The sequence below is a fragment of the Triticum urartu genome, chromosome 1A (genome assembly GCF_056163025.1).
Source record: "Triticum urartu cultivar PI428250 chromosome 1A, HENAU_Tu73, whole genome shotgun sequence".
NCBI classification, from domain to species: domain Eukaryota; kingdom Viridiplantae; phylum Streptophyta; class Magnoliopsida; order Poales; family Poaceae; genus Triticum; species Triticum urartu.
Genome location: NC_141873.1, coordinates 324,527,333 through 324,537,061, shown reverse-complemented (window position 1 = coordinate 324,537,061; position 9,729 = coordinate 324,527,333). Strand labels below are relative to the sequence as shown.

The window sequence follows — 9,729 nt, the reverse complement described above, 5'->3', positions numbered from 1 at the left end:
TAAAGAAAGAGAACCATGGGTTCAAAAACCCATGCCTTTTCCTCCCAAACCATCCAAGAAAAAGGATGATGAGGATTTTGAGCGCTTTGCTGAAATGATTAGACCTATCTTTTTGCGTATGCGATTAACTGATATGCTCAAAATGAATCCTTATGCTAAGTACATGAAGGAAATTGTTACTAATAAAAGAAAGATACCAGAAGCTGAAATTTCCACCAAGCTTGCTTATTATACTTTTAAAGGTGGTATACCAAAGAAACTTGGGGATCCAGGAGTACCCACTATACCATGCTCCATTAAAAGAAACTATGTTAAAACTGCTTTATGTGATCTTGGAGCCGGTGTTAGTGTTATGCCTCTCTCTTTATATCGTAGACTTGATTTAAATAAGTTGACACCTACTGAAATATCTTTGCAAATGGTTGATAAATCAACTGCTATACATGTCGGTATTTGTGAGGATGTGCATGTTGTGGCTGCAAACCTTACTATTTTAACGGACTTTGTTATTCTTGATATTCCCGAGGACGATAGTATGTCTATTATTCTTGGAAGACCATTTTTGAATACTGCAGGGGATGTTATTGATTGCACCAAAGGCAATGTCACTTTTCATGTTAATGGTAATGAGCATACGGTACACTTTTCGAGGAAACAACCTTAAGTCCACAGTATCAATTCTATTGGAAAAATTCCATCGATTATTTTTGGAGGTTTTGAATTTCCTCTTCCTACTGTCAAGAAGAAATATGATATTCTTATTGTTGGGGATGTGCATTTCCCTGTTGAGGTAACCTAGTGTTATTCGAAAATTCTCCAGTTCCATGTTATTCAGAATGAGTTTGTTAACAAGACTTGATCAACCTTGTTAATGGATTCCTTTTGATGATCATGAGATGGATGAATTTAGAAAACACAACTCTCTGTACCCTCTTTTTACTTTCTGTTATTTATATTAAATAAAATAAAAATAGTATTTTCTGTCTGTTATCTGAATTATCCGTGCAATATAAAAATACCCCGAAAATAAAAGTTCTCCAAATGCCCTAAAATTTAAATATGATTTTTTCTGGAATATTTGAGAATATTTGGCACTAAGAACACAGCAGGGGGGCATCCACCTGGACACGAGGGTGGAGGGCGCGCCCTACCCCCTAGGCGTGCCCCCCTGCCTCGTGGGCCCACGGTGGCCCTCCTCCACTTCTTCCTGCACCCACACACTCCTTCTTCCTCCCACAAATACCATTATCCAGCTCAAGCATGAGTTCTAACTCATTTTGCTGTGATTTTTGATCTCCTTGCTCAAAGCACCTCTCACAAAACTGCTTTGGGGGATTGTTCTTTGGTATGTGACTCCGCCAATGGTCCAATTAGTTTTTGTTCTAGTGCTTTATTCATTACATATTTTTGCTGCTTAGGTGGCCCTGTTCTTGAGCTTGCATGTCAAATTTATGTGGTTCCAAGTAGTTTTGATGCATGATATAGGCTCTAGGCACTTGTAGGAGTAGTTGCTATCAATTTTGCTGAGTTTGGTTCACTTTTATTTGAAGTTACTAAAAATTTCAGAATTTTTCAGAAAATAATGAAGAGATTTTTGAGGGGCTAATCGAGCCGAAGCTCGAAGGAAAAGCAAAATGAAGAAGCAAAGAGGCCCAAATATAATCTGCCTCGCATCGCGGAGGTTCGGCCGTGTGAATGGCCTTGTGATGATTCCTTGAGAGCAGTCAGGATTTATGATGATTTCTATGAATTGGCTGAGATTGCAGGCCTCACCGCCTTCCTCCACGACCAGCGCGAACAGTATCTCTTACTCACCAATATCTTTGTGCAAAACTTTCATTTCCATGCTAGGAGCTCACCACCTACGGTGGAGTTTTATTTATATGATGAGCATAAGGAGATGTTACTTCGTAATTTTTGTCGGTTTTGTTTGATCCCTTTCGAGGGCATCATAGAGGAACCACATCGCGGCGATGTGGATGGGTTTATTGATACCATCACTGTAGGGGAAACGAGGAAGGTTTCCGATGGACGAACTACTAGCATACACTTTCCTGTGCTATGTTACTTTGCTATATTTGCTAGTAGATGCTTAATTGGGCGCGGAAACTGTGGAAACCTGAGTGCCCCTGATATTGTTATTTTGTGCCACGCCTTATTTCGTGATGATACATTCAGCATGGGTGCTATTATTGCAAAGCGGTTAAATCTTAACCGTACTAAGGGCCCCATCTTTGCAGGCATCTTCGCCTCGCGCCTAGCTGCACATTTTAACATACCTATTAGGCATTATGAGAAGGAAGAAAAATTGTTGCCTCCTGTTTATTTAGATTATAAGATTATGGCAGCACACGATTTTATTGTTAAGAATAGGGGAAATGATCTCAAATACAAATTGTTCTTTGATAAAAATCATCCTGAGACTATTACCCTGCCTGCTCCTTCCTTGTTTGATTTATCTGCTGGCAAGTACCTTGTTCCGTTGGAGGCTATTCACACCTACCGAAACCCTACATCAGCCACAGAGCCAGAGTCGGAACCACAAATTGATCCTCCACGACGGTCTAATTACCAGTGGGATCCGGAGATGATTGCCAACCAGTGGCAATCAGAGTCTTCTTCTTCGCAGTACGACCCCAACTATTACTATGGATATCCGCCAGGCCAACCGTGGCCATAGACCAACTTAGGCCAAAAGCCTAAGCTTGGGGGAGTACGTATCTCTCACCGACATTACATTCATGTTCACACACTCATTGCTAGATGTCGGTGCTCATACTTTTTCATTGTAATATCCATGCTAGTATATTTTCTCTTTTTATGCTTTCTTCTTGTGTGTTTAATAAACCTTAAGAAAAACCAAAAAAATAGTTGTAGCTTTTAATTAGTTTACTTTCCATGCTTATAGTAGTAATTAAAAAGAAAACCCAAAAAGATTTCTGTTCTTCTTTTGCTTGTTGGGAGCTTTCCCGTGTAAATAGTTTTATTTATTTTCTTTTCTTTGGGGGTCGATAGGAGAACCTTAATTAAACTATTAAAGTGGCTCTTATATGCATTATTGTTGATCTGACAAAAGATCCCATATTGCCTTGTCTTCTCCTATTTATTGAATGCTTGCAGATTCCAGCTTAGTCCAATGCACGTGCACTGTTATTATTCACATCATTCGGTCGTGCAAGTGAAAGGCAATTATGACGATATATGATGGACTGATTGAGATGGGAGAAGCTGGTATGAACTCGACCTCTCTTGTTTTTGTAAATATGATTAGTTCATCGTTTCTGATTCAGCCTATTATGAATATACATGTTCGCAATGACAATTAGAGATCATAGTTTCTTATGCCATGCTTAATTAGCTAGGAGCTTATAATGGTTTACCTTGCGTGCCAACACTCTATTAAAATGGTTGTGATGTGGTATGATAGGGTGGTATCCTCTTTTGAATGATTCGAGTGGCTTGACTTGGCACATGTTCACGCATGTAGTTGAAACAAAATCAACATAGCCTCTACGATATTTATGTTCATGGTGGATTATATCCTACTCATGCTTGCATTCGGTGTTGATTAATTTTAATGCATGTTCATGACTGTTGTCGCTCTCTAGCTGGTCGCTTCCCAGTCTTTTTCTAGCCTTCACCTGTACTAAGCGGGAATACTGCTTGTGCATCCAATCCCATAAACCCCAAAGTTATTCCATATGAGTCCACTATACCTTCTATATGCGGTATCTACCTACCGTTCCAAGTAAATTTGTATGTGCCAGACTCTAAACCTTCAAATAAATATCTTGTTTTGTATGCTCGAATAGCTCATGTATCAACTAGGGTTGTCCGTATCTTCCATGTTAGGCGGGTTATTCTCAAGAGGAGTGGACTCCGCTCCTCACTCACGAGAAAGTGGCTGGTCACCGGGATGCCCAGTCCCATGCTATATGCAAATCAAATCAAAGTAATTGCAAACAAAACTCCCCCTGGGACTCTTGTTAGTTGGAGGCACTCGTTGTTTCGAGCAAGCCATGGATTGATGCTTGTTGGTGGAGGGGGAGTATAAACTTTATCATTCTGTTTGGGAACCGCCTATAATGTGTATAGCATGGAAGATATCACCATCTCTTGGTTGTTATGTTGACAATGAAAGTATATCGCTCAAAATATTATTCACCTCTATTTCAAAACCGAGCTCTGGCACCTCTACAAATCCCTGCTTCCATCTGCGAAGGGCATATCTATTTACTTTTATGTTGAGTCGTCATCCTCTTATTAAAAAGCACCATTTGGAGAGCACCGCTGTCATTTGCATTCATTACTGTTAGTTTACATTGAGTATGACTTGACTGGATCTCTTTTACCATGAATTACAATGTCTAGTCAGTCCTTGATCTTTAAAGGTGCTCTGCATTTATGTTTTGCGGTCTCAGAAAGGGCTAGCGAGATACCATCTTGTTGTATCATACTATGATTGTTTTGAGAAAGTGTTGTCATCCGAGATTTATTATTATTGCTCGCTAGTAGATTATGCCATTGATATGAGTAAACATGAGACCTAAGAGTTATTGTGAATATGGTTAGTTCATAATCTTTGCTGAAAACTTGAATGCTGGCTTTACATATTTACAACAACAAGAGCAAATAGAGTTTGTAAAAGTTTTTCTTTATCACTTTCAGTTTATCAATGAATTGCTTGAGGACAAGCAAAGGTTCAAGCTTGGGGGACTTGATATGTCTCCGTCGTATCTACTTTTCCAAACACTTTTGCCCTTGTTTTGGACTCTAACTTGCATGATTTGAATGGAACTAACCCGGACTGACGCTGTTTTTAGCACAATTGCCATGGTGTTATTTATGTGCAGAAACAAAAGTTCTCGGGATGACTTGAAACTTCACGGAGATTATTTTTGGAAATAATAAAAAATATTGGCAAAAGATCAAGACCAGGGGGCCCACACCCTAGACACGAGCGTGGGGGTGCGCCTGCCCCCTGGGCGCGCCCCCTACCTCGTGGGCCCCCTGGAGCTCCTCCGACCACAACTCCAACTCTATATATTCGTGTTCGGAGAGACAAAAATCAGGGAGAAAGATTCATCGCGTTTTATCTGGAGGGCTGATCTGGAGTCCGTTCGGGGCTTCGGAGAGGGGAATCCGTCGCCATCGTCATCATCAACCATCCTCCATCACCAATTTCATGATGCTCACCATCATGCGTGAGTAATTCCATCGTAGGCTTGCTGGACGGTGATGGGTTGGATGAGATTTATCATGTAATCGAGTTAGTTTTGTTAGGGTTTGATCCCTAGTATCCACTATGTTCTGAGATTGATATTGCTATGACTTTGCTATGTTTAATGCTTGTCACTAGGGCCCGAGTGCCATGATTTCAGATCTGAACCTATTATGTTTTCATGAATATATGTGAGTTCTTGATCCTATCTTGCAAGTCTATAGTCACCTACTATGTGTTATGATCCGGCATCCCCGAAGTGACAATAATCGGGACCACTTCCGGTGATGACCGTAGTTTGAGGAGTTCATGTATTCACTATGTGTTAATGCTTTGGTCCGGTACTCTATTAAAAGGAGGCCTTAATATCCCTTAGTTTCCTCTAGGACCCTGCTGCCACGGGAGGGTAGGACAAAAGTTGTCATGCAAGTTCTTTTCCATAAGCACGTATGACTATATTCGGAATACATGCCTACATTACATTGATGAATTGGAGCTAGTTCTGTGTCACGCTAGGTTATGACTGTTACATGATGAACCACATCCGGCATAATTCTCTATCACCGATCCATTGCCTACGAGCTTTCCATGTATTGTTCTTCGCTTATTTACTTTTCCGTTGTTATTGCTATCATCACTACAAAATACCAAAAACATTACTTTTGCTATTGTTACCTTTTGCTACTATTACCACTACTATCATATTACTTTGATACTAAATACCTTGTTGCAGATATTAAGTTTCCAGGTGTGGTTGAATTGACAACTCAGCTGCTAATACTTGAGAATATTATTTGGCTCCCCTTGTGTCGATTCAATAAATTTGGGTTGAATACTCTACTCTCGAAAACTTTTGCGATCCCCTATACTTGTGGGTTATCAACGTCCCGACACAGGAGCTCGCTGTCCACCGCACCCTGATTCCTCGTCCTTGACCGGATCTGTGCTCCATCCCGCCGTTCCCAGTGTACCCCACGATCGCCTCGCCAGCCTTCCCTGTAGCCCGCCGTTGTTGTCCCATGCGCCGTGCCCTGTTCGTCTGTAGCGAGCGCGCCCCTGCGCGTTGACCAGCCGATGCTGCTTCCCGATCGAGTGTCTGGGCTGGCCTCGCCTTGTGCCTCATCGCGGCCCAGCAAGGCGCCGAGGCCCAGCCTCTCCACCAGCCCGTCTCTTCCACCAACCGGGCCAAGGCCCAATGTGAGCAACCTTGCCCAGATCCAGTTTTGGCCCATTCTTGTTTTTTTCGTTCCTGCGAATTTAGCTATTTCCAGGTGTTTGTCAGTTTTGCAGAAAAAACCTTCTAGTTCATGCATTTAATAACTCTCATACCGTGCATCGGGTTAAAATAAATTATATATGAAAAATGCTTAGATTTTCGTCTAGTTTCGTAATATGCCACTTTCATCCATGTTAAAGATGTTTAAAATTATGTTTGCTTATAAAATTTGCATAATTGTCATGTTAAAATGATTTAATTCATATCTAAATAACCGCAGCTCCAAATTTAATAAACTTTATATATAAATGGGGTAGAAAAATGCCTAGTTTAACATGATGTACTTACTTCACATGTTTAACAACTCTAAAATATGGTTTAGGGCAGAATAGTACCAAATCCATAAATTGCATATGAGGATTTTTCGGAATTGTTGTTTGTTATTTCCGGACTCATTTAAACTTGCCTAGATAGGTAGTTCTCATATGCTTCACCCCTTGCCATGTTTAATAACATTTAATACTGTTGGGTACATAAACGAGAGTGAACTAAATGTTTGAATGTGGTGTTTCATCAATATGCAACTCGTTGCATATTGAGCTCCACTTAATTTGTAGTATTGTTTGTGCATATTGCCATGCCATGCCTCATTAAACGGGGCATGCATCATACTTGGTTGTGCATCATGCCGTGTTTATGTGATGGTTGTTTACTATGTTGCTTGCTTCTTTCCGGGTTGCTTCTCTTGTTAGCTTTGGTTCCGTTCCGGAGTTGTGAGTATTCGTTTGACTTCATCCGTTTGTCTTCTTCATGGACTCGTTCTTCTTCCTTGCGGGATTTCAGGCAAGATGACCATACCCTCGATATCACTTCTATCTTTGCTTGCTAGTTGTTCGCTCTACCGCTATGTCGCGCTACCTACCACTTGTTATATCATGCCTCCCATATTGCCATGTCAAGCCTCTAACCCTCCTTCCTAGCAAACCGTTGTTTGGCTAAGTTACCGCTTTTGCTCAGCCCCTCTTATAGCATTGTTAGTTGTAGGTGAAGTTGAAGATGGTTCCATGTTGGAACATGGATATGTTGGGATATCACAATATCTCTTATTTAATTAATGCATCTATATACTTGGTAAAGGGTGGAAGGCTCGGCCTTATGCCTGGTGTTTTGTTCCACTCTTGCCGCCCTAGTTCCCGTCATACCAGTGTTATGTTCCTTGATTTTGCATTCCTTACGCGGTTGGGTGTTACACTCCTATAGCCCAACAGTCCGTCACAGCAGCACCGCCAGCTCAGCGGTCTGGCATAGATAAATCGTCTGCTAAGAAGTCCGTCCAAGCTTCACCGTCTGCTCGGCAGTCTACCTTGCAGGCAACCAGACGTTCTGCCAGAAATGCTTCAAGTACCAAGAAGGAAGTGGCCAAAAAGGCTACAACCACCACCACGAGGAAGCGCAACGGGAGAGTGAAGAGGAAAGAGAACGATTGCCTCTTACTTAAAGCATTCATCACACAAAACCAAATTAACAGCGGCTTGTTCGAATCGGGGAGTAATATTATTTCTGACGCCATGGATGATGAAGAAGTAGAATTGTTGCTTGCTAAAAGGAAAGAAGACATACTTGAAGCACGCAATTACTTCCATGGCCAGCCATTTCTTGTTGGCGAATACTTTGATGAGTGCAGCTCCAGTTGCCGTGAGTTACATGAATATTGCATGGATCAAATGTCAGTAGGTTATCATGTTTTAATAGTCCATTACAATAGAGATCATTTCCGACATGATGCTGGTTCCATCAATGTGAGTTTCGAGGACTTACATCTCTTCTTCAACTTCAACGTGATTGATGCCACTCTTGTTAGATGCCTGATTTTTAAGTACTTAACAAACTATGATCAACTTCTCCATACAATGTTGTAATGATAAATAGCTAACCGCATTTTATTCCTCTCGGGGGATTAAATGCACGGAGAAGAATAAGGGAGAGTGTGTATTCAATAGATCCTACATTAGCAAATGGCACAACATTAGATGGTAAGGACCGACGGGATTGGGCCGTTAACACAGTCCTCCGTATCTTTGAAAACACGTCCCATGCACAATCATTTCTCTGGCCATATCATGAACGGTAAGTCAAGTAAACAACCACGCATACACTGATTGTCTTTCAGATTTCAACATCATTCGTAAGTTCATGTCTTTCTTAATATGTAGCAGTCACTGGAGATTGGTATTCATTGTTCCAAACAAGAACACAGATTACTACATCGATTCTCTTAGAGAGTCAACATATGCTCAGGATCTGATGCATGTTCAGCAATTCTTGGATAGGTATTGAATTCTATGATGTTGAAATTAATTTGCATTCATATATGGTTCAATAATTGATGTTGTCAAAATTCATCATCATTTGCAGTGTGCTCGCAATTTGGAAAACTAAACCAGGGAACCTGTTCAAGATGGAACAACCCGTTCAGCACGAGATCGTTTCTCCGGTAACACACCGAAATCCGTTATTTTCAGAAAATTTATCCAACAGTCTGCAAATACCTTTCCTTACGCTAGTCAAATGTTCAAGCTTCTAAATAAACCTCTTTCTATTTTGTCCAGAGAAAAAATAATACATCTAACACGGGTTAGGTTGTTCCTAACAGGACAAATACATGACTAATTTTGTACAAAAAATTTCAGTGTCCTCAGCAAGAAGCAGGGACCAACCTTTGTGGATACTATGTTTGTAGACACATGATCTCCGTCTGCAAATCTGCTGATAGTTGTAAAGATCCTCGCGAATTAGTACCAATAAGTCTGTCTTAATTAATATCTTCTACTCCACTCATATGGCACATTCTGATCTTAAAAATACTGCAGCTCATCTTAAAACCGAGGACCCCTGAACCGCTCTCGGCTGGTGAATTGCTGATGGTTCGGAGATTTATCAGCGACTTCTTCCTGGATCACTACATCAATCCCACTGGTGATAATGAAGATTTCAGCATGCCTTCTCCTGAAACATTGAGTAAGATTTAGCCGCTAAACATATAACGCATGGATCCATTGTTTTCCATCTGATGAGGTCTTCGTATTTCGTACACTATGATTAATTATGTAATGCATATATGTGTGGAAAATCATTGGAATTTAGATACCATATGTTCAATTGCAATTGTTGCGAAATCTGATGAATGTTCTTCCTGTGGACACTATTTGTTCAATTGAATATTGTGGCGAATTTTCTTTTTGCGTGCCGATTCAAAATGGGATATTTTTGTTTATTTGTTCAATTGAATATT

General features: G+C 40.7%; 1 pseudogene; it reads left to right on the top strand.

The window, feature by feature from the left end:
* The first annotated feature begins 8,005 nt into the window (after positions 1–8,005).
* LOC147991065 (uncharacterized) lies at positions 8,006–9,466 on the top strand (annotated as a pseudogene).
* Positions 9,467–9,729: the final 263 nt, after the last annotated feature.